Genomic DNA, 12,522 nt, shown 5'->3' with positions numbered 1-12,522 from the left:
TTAAGTCTTATTTATATATAATTTTCACGGGCGTACAATATTGTCAACAGTATCATATTTGAGCAGGTCGCTTGTCACCTAAACACTACAGCTCACAGGTTGGCAAAATCTGACATGAAAGCAGATAATACGCTTAAGTCTTATTTATATATAATTTTCACGGGCGTACAATATTGTCAACAGTATCATATTTGAGCAGGTCGCTTGTCACCTAAACACTACAGCTCACAGGTTGGCAAAATCTGACATGAAAGCAGATAATACGCTTAAGTCTTATTTATATATAATTTTCACGGGCGTACAATATTGCCAACAGTATCATATTTGAGCAGGTCGCTTGTCACCTAAACACTACAGCTCACAGGTTGTTAAAATTTCACATAAATGCAGATAATACGCTTAAGTCTTATTTATATATAATTTTCACGGGCGTACAATATTGTCAACAGTATCATATTTGAGCAGGTCGCTTGTCACCTAAACACTACAGCTCACAGGTTGGCAAAATCTGACATGAAAGCAGATAATACGCTTAAGTCTTATTTATATATAATTTTCACGGGCGTACAATATTGCCAACAGTATCATATTTGAGCAGGTCGCTTGTCACCTAAACACTACAGCTCACAGGTTGGTAAAATTTCACATAAATGCAGATAATACGCTTAAGTCTTATTTATATATAATTTTCACGGGCGTACAATATTGTCAACAGTATCATATTTGAGCAGGTCGCTTGTCACCTAAACACTACAGCTCACAGGTTGGCAAAATCTGACATGAAAACAGATAATACGCTTAAGTCTTATTTATATATAATTTTCACGGGCGTACAATATTGTCAACAGTATCATATTTGAGCAGGTCACTTGTCACCTAAACACTACAGCTCACAGGTTAGCAAAATCTGACATGAAAGCAGATAATACGCTTAAGTCTTATTTATATATAATTTTCACGGGCGTACAATATTGCCAACAATATCATATTTGAGCAGGTCGCTTGTCACCTAAACACTACAGCTCACAGGTTGGTAAAATTTCACATAAATGCAGATAATACGCTTAAGTCTTATTTATATATAATTTTCACGGGCGTACAATATTGTCAACAGTATCATATTTGAGCAGGTCGCTTGTCACCTAAACACTACAGCTCACAGGTTGGCAAAATCTGACATGAAAGCAGATAATACGCTTAAGTCTTATTTATATATAAATTTCACGGGCGTACAATATTGCCAACAGTATCATATTTGAGCAGGTCGCTTGTCACCTAAACACTACAGCTCACAGGTTGGTAAAATTTCACATAAATGCAGATAATACGCTTAAGTCTTATTTATATATAATTTTCACGGGCGTACAATTTTGTCAACAGTATCATATTTCAGCAGGTCGCTTGTCACCTAAACACTACAGCTCACAGGTTGGCAAAATCTGACATGAAAGCAGATAATACGCTTAAGTCTTATTTATATATAATTTTCACGGGCGTACAATATTGCCAACAGTATCATATTTGAGCAGGTCGCTTGTCACCTAAACACTACAGCTCACAGGTTGGTAAAATTTCACATAAATGCAGATAATACGCTTAAGTCTTATTTATATATAATTTTCACGGGCGTACAATATTGTCAACAGTATCATATTTGAGCAGGTCGCTTGTCACCTAAACACTACAGCTCACAGGTTGGCAAAATCTGACATGAAAACAGATAATACGCTTAAGTCTTATTTATATATAATTTTCACGGGCGTACAATATTGTCAACAGTATCATATTTGAGCAGGTCGCTTGTCACCTAAACACTACAGCTCACAGGTTGGCAAAATCTGACATGAAAGCAGATAATACGCTTAAGTCTTATTTATATATAATTTTCACGGGCGTACAATATTGTCAACAGTATCATATTTGAGCAGGTCGCTTATCACCTAAACACTACAGCTCACAGGTTGGCAAAATCTGACATGAAAGCAGATAATACGCTTAAGTCTTATTTATATATAATTTTCACGGGCGTACAATATTGTCAACAGTATCATATTTGAGCAGGTCGCTTGTCACCTAAACACTACAGCTCACTGGTTGGCAAAATCTGACATGAAAGCAGATAATACGCTTAAGTCTTATTTATATATAATTTTCACGGGCGTACAATATTGTCAACAGTATCATATTTGAGCAGGTCGCTTGTCACCTAAACACTACAGCTCACAGGTTGGCAAAATCTGACATGAAAGCAGATAATACGCTTAAGTCTTATTTATATATAATTTTCACGGGCGTACAATATTGTCAACAGTATCATATTTGAGCAGGTCGCTTGTCACCTAAACACTACAGCTCACAGGTTGGCAAAATCTGACATGAAAGCAGATAATACGCTTAAGTCTTATTTATATATAATTTTCACGGGCGTACAATATTGTCAACAGTATCATATTTGAGCAGGTCGCTTGTCACCTAAACACTACAGCTCACAGGTTGGCAAAATCTGACATGAAAGCAGATAATACGCTTAAGTCTTATTTATATATAATTTTCACGGGCGTACAATATTGCCAACAGTATCATATTTGAGCAGGTCGCTTGTCACCTAAACACTACAGCTCACAGGTTGGTAAAATTTCACATAAATGCAGATAATACGCTTAAGTCTTATTTATATATAATTTTCACGGGCGTACAATATTGTCAACAGTATCATATTTGAGCAGGTCGCTTGTCACCTAAACACTACAGCTCACAGGTTGGCAAAATCTGACATGAAAGAAGATAATACGCTTAAGTCTTATTTATATATAATTTTCACGGGCGTACAATATTGTCAACAGTATCATATTTGAGCAGGTCGCTTGTCACCTAAACACTACAGCTCACAGGTTGGCAAAATCTGACATGAAAGCAGATAATACGCTTAAGTCTTATTTATATATAATTTTCAAGGGCGTACAATATTGTCAACAGTATCATATTTGAGCAGGTCGCTTGTCACCTAAACACTACAGCTCACAGGTTGGCAAAATCTGACATGAAAGCAGATAATACGCTTAAGTCTTATTTATATATAATTTTCACGGGCGTACAATATTGCCAACAGTATCATATTTGAGCAGGTCGCTTGTCACCTAAACACTACAGCTCACAGGTTGGTAAAATTTCACATAAATGCAGATAATACGCTTAAGTCTTATTTATATATAATTTTCACGGGCGTACAATATTGTCAACAGTATCATATTTGAGCAGGTCGCTTGTCACCTAAACACTACAGCTCACAGGTTGGCAAAATCTGACATGAAAGCAGATAATACGCTTAAGTCTTATTTATATATAATTTTCACGGGCGTACAATATTGCCAACAGTATCATATTTGAGCAGGTCGCTTGTCACCTAAACACTACAGCTCACAGGTTGGTAAAATTTCACATAAATGCAGATAATACGCTTAAGTCTTATTTATATATAATTTTCACGGGCGTACAATATTGTCAACAGTATCATATTTGAGCAGGTCGCTTGTCACCTAAACACTACAGCTCACAGGTTGGCAAAATCTGACATGAAAACAGATAATACGCTTAAGTCTTATTTATATATAATTTTCACGGGCGTACAATATTGTCAACAGTATCATATTTGAGCAGGTCGCTTGTCACCTAAACACTACAGCTCACAGGTTGGCAAAATCTGACATGAAAGCAGATAATACGCTTAAGTCTTATTTATATATAATTTTCACGGGCGTACAATATTGTCAACAGTATCATATTTGAGCAGGTCGCTTGTCACCTAAACACTACAGCTCACAGGTTGGCAAAATCTGACATGAAAGCAGATAATACGCTTAAGTCTTATTTATATATAATTTTCACGGGCGTACAATATTGTCAACAGTATCATATTTGAGCAGGTCGCTTGTCACCTAAACACTACAGCTCACAGGTTGGCAAAATCTGACATGAAAGCAGATAATACGCTTAAGTCTTATTTATATATAATTTTCAAGGGCGTACAATATTGTCAACAGTATCATATTTGAGCAGGTCGCTTGTCACCTAAACACTACAGCTCACAGGTTGGCAAAATCTGACATGAAAGCAGATAATACGCTTAAGTCTTATTTATATATAATTTTCACGGGCGTACAATATTGCCAACAGTATCATATTTGAGCAGGTCGCTTGTCACCTAAACACTACAGCTCACAGGTTGGTAAAATTTCACATAAATGCAGATAATACGCTTAAGTCTTATTTATATATAATTTTCACGGGCGTACAATATTGTCAACAGTATCATATTTGAGCAGGTCGCTTGTCACCTAAACACTACAGCTCACAGGTTGGCAAAATCTGACATGAAAGCAGATAATACGCTTAAGTCTTATTTATATATAATTTTCACGGGCGTACAATATTGCCAACAGTATCATATTTGAGCAGGTCGCTTGTCACCTAAACACTACAGCTCACAGGTTGGTAAAATTTCACATAAATGCAGAGAATGCGCTTAAGTCTTATTTATATATAATTTTCACGGGCGTACAATATTGTCAACAGTATCATATTTGAGCAGGTCGCTTGTCACCTAAACACTACAGCTCACAGGTTGGCAAAATCTGACATGAAAACAGATAATACGCTTAAGTCTTATTTATATATAATTTTCACGGGCGTACAATATTGTCAACAGTATCATATTTGAGCAGGTCGCTTGTCACCTAAACACTACAGCTCACAGGTTGGCAAAATCTGACATGAAAGCAGATAATACGCTTAAGTCTTATTTATATATAATTTTCACGGGCGTACAATATTGTCAACAGTATCATATTTGAGCAGGTCGCTTGTCACCTAAACACTACAGCTCACAGGTTGGCAAAATCTGACATGAAAGCAGATAATACGCTTAAGTCTTATTTATATATAATTTTCACGGGCGTACAATATTGTCAACAGTATCATATTTGAGCAGGTCGCTTGTCACCTAAACACTACAGCTCACAGGTTGGCAAAATCTGACATGAAAGCAGATAATACGCTTAAGTCTTATTTATATATAATTTTCACGGGCGTACAATATTGCCAACAGTATCATATTTGAGCAGGTCGCTTGTCACCTAAACACTACAGCTCACAGGTTGGTAAAATTTCACATAAATGCAGATAATACGCTTAAGTCTTATTTATATATAATTTTCACGGGCGTACAATATTGTCAACAGTATCATATTTGAGCAGGTCGCTTGTCACCTAAACACTACAGCTCACAGGTTGGCAAAATCTGACATGAAAGCAGATAATACGCTTAAGTCTTATTTATATATAATTTTCACGGGCGTACAATATTGTCAACAGTATCATATTTGAGCAGGTCGCTTGTCACCTAAACACTACAGCTCACAGGTTGGCAAAATCTGACATGAAAGCAGATAATACGCTTAAGTCTTATTTATATATAATTTTCAAGGGCGTACAATATTGTCAACAGTATCATATTTGAGCAGGTCGCTTGTCACCTAAACACTACAGCTCACAGGTTGGCAAAATCTTACATGAAAACAGATAATACGCTTAAGTCTTATTTATATATAATTTTCACGGGCGTACAATATTGCCAACAGTATCATATTTGAGCAGGTCGCTTGTCACCTAAACACTACAGCTCACAGGTTGGTAAAATTTCACATAAATGCAGATAATAAGCTTAAGTCTTATTTATATATAATTTTCACGGGCGTACAATATTGTCAACATTATCATATTTGAGCAGGTCGCTTGTCACCTAAACACTACAGCTCACAGGTTGGCAAAATCTGACATGAAAGCAGATAATACGCTTAAGTCTTATTTATATATAATTTTCACGGGCGTACAATATTGCCAACAGTATCATATTTGAGCAGGTCGCTTGTCACCTAAACACTACAGCTCACAGGTTGGTAAAATTTCACATAAATGCAGATAATACGCTTAAGTCTTATTTATATATAATTTTCACGGGCGTACAATATTGTCAACAGTATCATATTTGAGCAGGTCGCTTGTCACCTAAACACTACAGCTCACAGGTTGGCAAAATCTGACATGAAAGCAGATAATACGCTTAAGTCTTATTTATATATAATTTTCACGGGCGTACAATATTGCCAACAGTATCATATTTGAGCAGGTCGCTTGTCACCTAAACACTACAGCTCACAGGTTGGTAAAATTTCACATAAATGCAGATAATACGCTTAAGTCTTATTTATATATAATTTTCACGGGCGTACAATATTGTCAACAGTATCATATTTGAGCAGGTCGCTTGTCACCTAAACACTACAGCTCACAGGTTAGCAAAATCTGACATGAAAGCAGATAATACGCTTAAGTCTTATTTATATATAATTTTCACGGGCGTACAATATTGCCAACAATATCATATTTGAGCAGGTCGCTTGTCACCTAAACACTACAGCTCACAGGTTGGTAAAATTTCACATAAATGCAGATAATACGCTTAAGTCTTATTTATATATAATTTTCACGGGCGTACAATATTGTCAACAGTATCATATTTGAGCAGGTCGCTTGTCACCTAAACACTACAGCTCACAGGTTGGCAAAATCTGACATGAAAGCAGATAATACGCTTAAGTCTTATTTATATATAATTTTCACGGGCGTACAATATTGCCAACAGTATCATATTTGAGCAGGTCGCTTGTCACCTAAACACTACAGCTCACAGGTTGGTAAAATTTCACATAAATGCAGATAATACGCTTAAGTCTTATTTATATATAATTTTCACGGGCGTACAATATTGTCAACAGTATCATATTTGAGCAGGTCGCTTGTCACCTAAACACTACAGCTCACAGGTTGGCAAAATCTGACATGAAAGCAGATAATACGCTTAAGTCTTATTTATATATAATTTTCACGGGCGTACAATATTGCCAACAGTATCATATTTGAGCAGGTCGCTTGTCACCTAAACACTACAGCTCACAGGTTGGTAAAATTTCACATAAATGCAGATAATACGCTTAAGTCTTATTTATATATAATTTTCACGGGCGTACAATATTGTCAACAGTATCATATTTGAGCAGGTCGCTTGTCACCTAAACACTACAGCTCACAGGTTGGCAAAATCTGACATGAAAACAGATAATACGCTTAAGTCTTATTTATATATAATTTTCACGGGCGTACAATATTGTCAACAGTATCATATTTGAGCAGGTCGCTTGTCACCTAAACACTACAGCTCACAGGTTGGCAAAATCTGACATGAAAGCAGATAATACGCTTAAGTCTTATTTATATATAATTTTCACGGGCGTACAATATTGTCAACAGTATCATATTTGAGCAGGTCGCTTGTCACCTAAACACTACAGCTCACAGGTTGGCAAAATCTGACATGAAAGCAGATAATACGCTTAAGTCTTATTTATATATAATTTTCACGGGCGTACAATATTGCCAACAGTATCATATTTGAGCAGGTCGCTTGTCACCTAAACACTACAGCTCACAGGTTGGTAAAATTTCACATAAATGCAGATAATACGCTTAAGTCTTATTTATATATAATTTTCACGGGCGTACAATATTGTCAACAGTATCATATTTGAGCAGGTCGCTTGTCACCTAAACACTACAGCTCACAGGTTGGCAAAATCTGACATGAAAGCAGATAATACGCTTAAGTCTTATTTATATATAATTTTCACGGGCGTACAATATTGTCAACAGTATCATATTTGAGCAGGTCGCTTGTCACCTAAACACTACAGCTCACAGGTTGGCAAAATCTGACATGAAAGCAGATAATACGCTTAAGTCTTATTTATATATAATTTTCACGGGCGTACAATATTGCCAACAGTATCATATTTGAGCAGGTCGCTTGTCACCTAAACACTACAGCTCACAGGTTGGTAAAATTTCACATAAATGCAGATAATACGCTTAAGTCTTATTTATATATAATTTTCACGGGCGTACAATATTGTCAACAGTATCATATTTGAGCAGGTCGCTTGTCACCTAAACACTACAGCTCACAGGTTGGCAAAATCTGACATGAAAGCAGATAATACGCTTAAGTCTTATTTATATATAATTTTCACGGGCGTACAATATTGCCAACAGTATCATATTTGAGCAGGTCGCTTGTCACCTAAACACTACAGCTCACAGGTTGGTAAAATTTCACATAAATGCAGATAATACGCTTAAGTCTTATTTATATATAATTTTCACGGGCGTACAATATTGTCAACAGTATCATATTTGAGCAGGTCGCTTGTCACCTAAACACTACAGCTCACAGGTTGGCAAAATCTGACATGAAAGCAGATAATACGCTTAAGTCTTATTTATATATAATTTTCACGGGCGTACAATATTGTCAACAGTATCATATTTGAGCAGGTCGCTTGTCACCTAAACACTACAGCTCACAGGTTGGCAAAATCTGACATGAAAGCAGATAATACGCTTAAGTCTTATTTATATATAATTTTCACGGGCGTACAATATTGCCAACAGTATCATATTTGAGCAGGTCGCTTGTCACCTAAACACTACAGCTCACAGGTTGGTAAAATTTCACATAAATGCAGATAATACGCTTAAGTCTTATTTATATATAATTTTCACGGGCGTACAATATTGTCAACAGTATCATATTTGAGCAGGTCGCTTGTCACCTAAACACTACAGCTCACAGGTTGGCAAAATCTGACATGAAAGCAGATAATACGCTTAAGTCTTATTTATATATAATTTTCACGGGCGTACAATATTGCCAACAGTATCATATTTGAGCAGGTCGCTTGTCACCTAAACACTACAGCTCACAGGTTGGTAAAATTTCACATAAATGCAGATAATACGCTTAAGTCTTATTTATATATAATTTTCACGGGCGTACAATATTGTCAACAGTATCATATTTGAGCAGGTCGCTTGTCACCTAAACACTACAGCTCACAGGTTGGCAAAATCTGACATGAAAACAGATAATACGCTTAAGTCTTATTTATATATAATTTTCACGGGCGTACAATATTGTCAACAGTATCATATTTGAGCAGGTCGCTTGTCACCTAAACACTACAGCTCACAGGTTAGCAAAATCTGACATGAAAGCAGATAATACGCTTAAGTCTTATTTATATATAATTTTCACGGGCGTACAATATTGCCAACAATATCATATTTGAGCAGGTCGCTTGTCACCTAAACACTACAGCTCACAGGTTGGTAAAATTTCACATAAATGCAGATAATACGCTTAAGTCTTATTTATATATAATTTTCACGGGCGTACAATATTGTCAACAGTATCATATTTGAGCAGGTCGCTTGTCACCTAAACACTACAGCTCACAGGTTGGCAAAATCTGACATGAAAGCAGATAATACGCTTAAGTCTTATTTATATATAATTTTCACGGGCGTACAATATTGCCAACAGTATCATATTTGAGCAGGTCGCTTGTCACCTAAACACTACAGCTCACAGGTTGGTAAAATTTCACATAAATGCAGATAATACGCTTAAGTCTTATTTATATATAATTTTCACGGGCGTACAATATTGTCAACAGTATCATATTTGAGCAGGTCGCTTGTCACCTAAACACTACAGCTCACAGGTTGGCAAAATCTGACATGAAAGCAGATAATACGCTTAAGTCTTATTTATATATAATTTTCACGGGCGTACAATATTGCCAACAGTATCATATTTGAGCAGGTCGCTTGTCACCTAAACACTACAGCTCACAGGTTGGTAAAATTTCACATAAATGCAGATAATACGCTTAAGTCTTATTTATATATAATTTTCACGGGCGTACAATATTGTCAACAGTATCATATTTGAGCAGGTCGCTTGTCACCTAAACACTACAGCTCACAGGTTGGCAAAATCTGACATGAAAACAGATAATACGCTTAAGTCTTATTTATATATAATTTTCACGGGCGTACAATATTGTCAACAATATCATATTTGAGCAGGTCGCTTGTCACCTAAACACTACAGCTCACAGGTTGGCAAAATCTGACATGAAAGCAGATAATACGCTTAAGTCTTATTTATATATAATTTTCACGGGCGTACAATATTGTCAACAGTATCATATTTGAGCAGGTCGCTTGTCACCTAAACACTACAGCTCACAGGTTGGCAAAATCTGACATGAAAGCAGATAATACGCTTAAGTCTTATTTATATATAATTTTCACGGGCGTACAATATTGTCAACAGTATCATATTTGAGCAGGTCGCTTGTCACCTAAACACTACAGCTCACAGGTTGGCAAAATCTGACATGAAAGCAGATAATACGCTTAAGTCTTATTTATATATAATTTTCACGGGCGTACAATATTGCCAACAGTATCATATTTGAGCAGGTCGCTTGTCACCTAAACACTACAGCTCACAGGTTGGTAAAATTTCACATAAATGCAGATAATACGCTTAAGTCTTATTTATATATAATTTTCACGGGCGTACAATATTGTCAACAGTATCATATTTGAGCAGGTCGCTTGTCACCTAAACACTACAGCTCACAGGTTGGCAAAATCTGACATGAAAGCAGATAATACGCTTAAGTCTTATTTATATATAATTTTCACGGGCGTACAATATTGTCAACAGTATCATATTTGAGCAGGTCGCTTGTCACCTAAACACTACAGCTCACAGGTTGGCAAAATCTGACATGAAAGCAGATAATACGCTTAAGTCTTATTTATATATAATTTTCACGGGCGTACAATATTGCCAACAGTATCATATTTGAGCAGGTCGCTTGTCACCTAAACACTACAGCTCACAGGTTGGTAAAATTTCACATAAATGCAGATAATACGCTTAAGTCTTATTTATATATAATTTTCACGGGCGTACAATATTGTCAACAGTATCATATTTGAGCAGGTCGCTTGTCACCTAAACACTACAGCTCACAGGTTGGCAAAATCTGACATGAAAGCAGATAATACGCTTAAGTCTTATTTATATATAATTTTCACGGGCGTACAATATTGCCAACAGTATCATATTTGAGCAGGTCGCTTGTCACCTAAACACTACAGCTCACAGGTTGGTAAAATTTCACATAAATGCAGATAATACGCTTAAGTCTTATTTATATATAATTTTCACGGGCGTACAATATTGTCAACAGTATCATATTTGAGCAGGTCGCTTGTCACCTAAACACTACAGCTCACAGGTTGGCAAAATGTGACATGAAAACAGATAATACGCTTAAGTCTTATTTATATATAATTTTCACGGGCGTACAATATTGTCAACAATATCATATTTGAGCAGGTCGCTTGTCACCTAAACACTACAGCTCACAGGTTGGCAAAATCTGACATGAAAGCAGATAATACGCTTAAGTCTTATTTATATATAATTTTCACGGGCGTACAATATTGCCAACAATATCATATTTGAGCAGGTCGCTTGTCACCTAAACACTACAGCTCACAGGTTGGTAAAATTTCACATAAATGCAGATAATACGCTTAAGTCTTATTTATATATAATTTTCACGGGCGTACAATATTGTCAAAAGTATCATATTTGAGCAGGTCGCTTGTCACCTAAACACTACAGCTCACAGGTTGGCAAAATCTGACATGAAAGCAGATAATACGCTTAAGTCTTATTTATATATAATTTTCACGGGCGTACAATATTGCCAACAGTATCATATTTGAGCAGGTCGCTTGTCACCTAAACACTACAGCTCACAGGTTGGTAAAATTTCACATAAATGCAGATAATACGCTTAAGTCTTATTTATATATAATTTTCACGGGCGTACAATATTGTCAACAGTATCATATTTGAGCAGGTCGCTTGTCACCTAAACACTACAGCTCACAGGTTGGCAAAATCTGACATGAAAGCAGATAATACGCTTAAGTCTTATTTATATATAATTTTCACGGGCGTACAATATTGCCAACAGTATCATATTTGAGCAGGTCGCTTGTCACCTAAACACTACAGCTCACAGGTTGGTAAAATTTCACATAAATGCAGATAATACGCTTAAGTCTTATTTATATATAATTTTCACGGGCGTACAATATTGTCAACAGTATCATATTTGAGCAGGTCGCTTGTCACCTAAACACTACAGCTCACAGGTTGGCAAAATCTGACATGAAAACAGATAATACGCTTAAGTCTTATTTATATATAATTTTCACGGGCGTACAATATTGTCAACAGTATCATATTTGAGCAGGTCGCTTGTCACCTAAACACTACAGCTCACAGGTTGGCAAAATCTGACATGAAAGCAGATAATACGCTTAAGTCTTATTTATATATAATTTTCACGGGCGTACAATATTGTCAACAGTATCATATTTGAGCAGGTCGCTTGTCACCTAAACTCTACAGCTCACAGGTTGGCAAAATCTGACATGAAAGCAGATAATACGCTTAAGTCTTATTTATATATA

This window comes from Lepisma saccharinum, chromosome 18, assembly GCF_977018435.1.
Source record: "Lepisma saccharinum chromosome 18, izLepSacc3.1, whole genome shotgun sequence".
NCBI lineage: Eukaryota > Metazoa > Arthropoda > Insecta > Zygentoma > Lepismatidae > Lepisma > Lepisma saccharinum.
Note: the sequence above shows the minus strand (reverse complement) of the source record.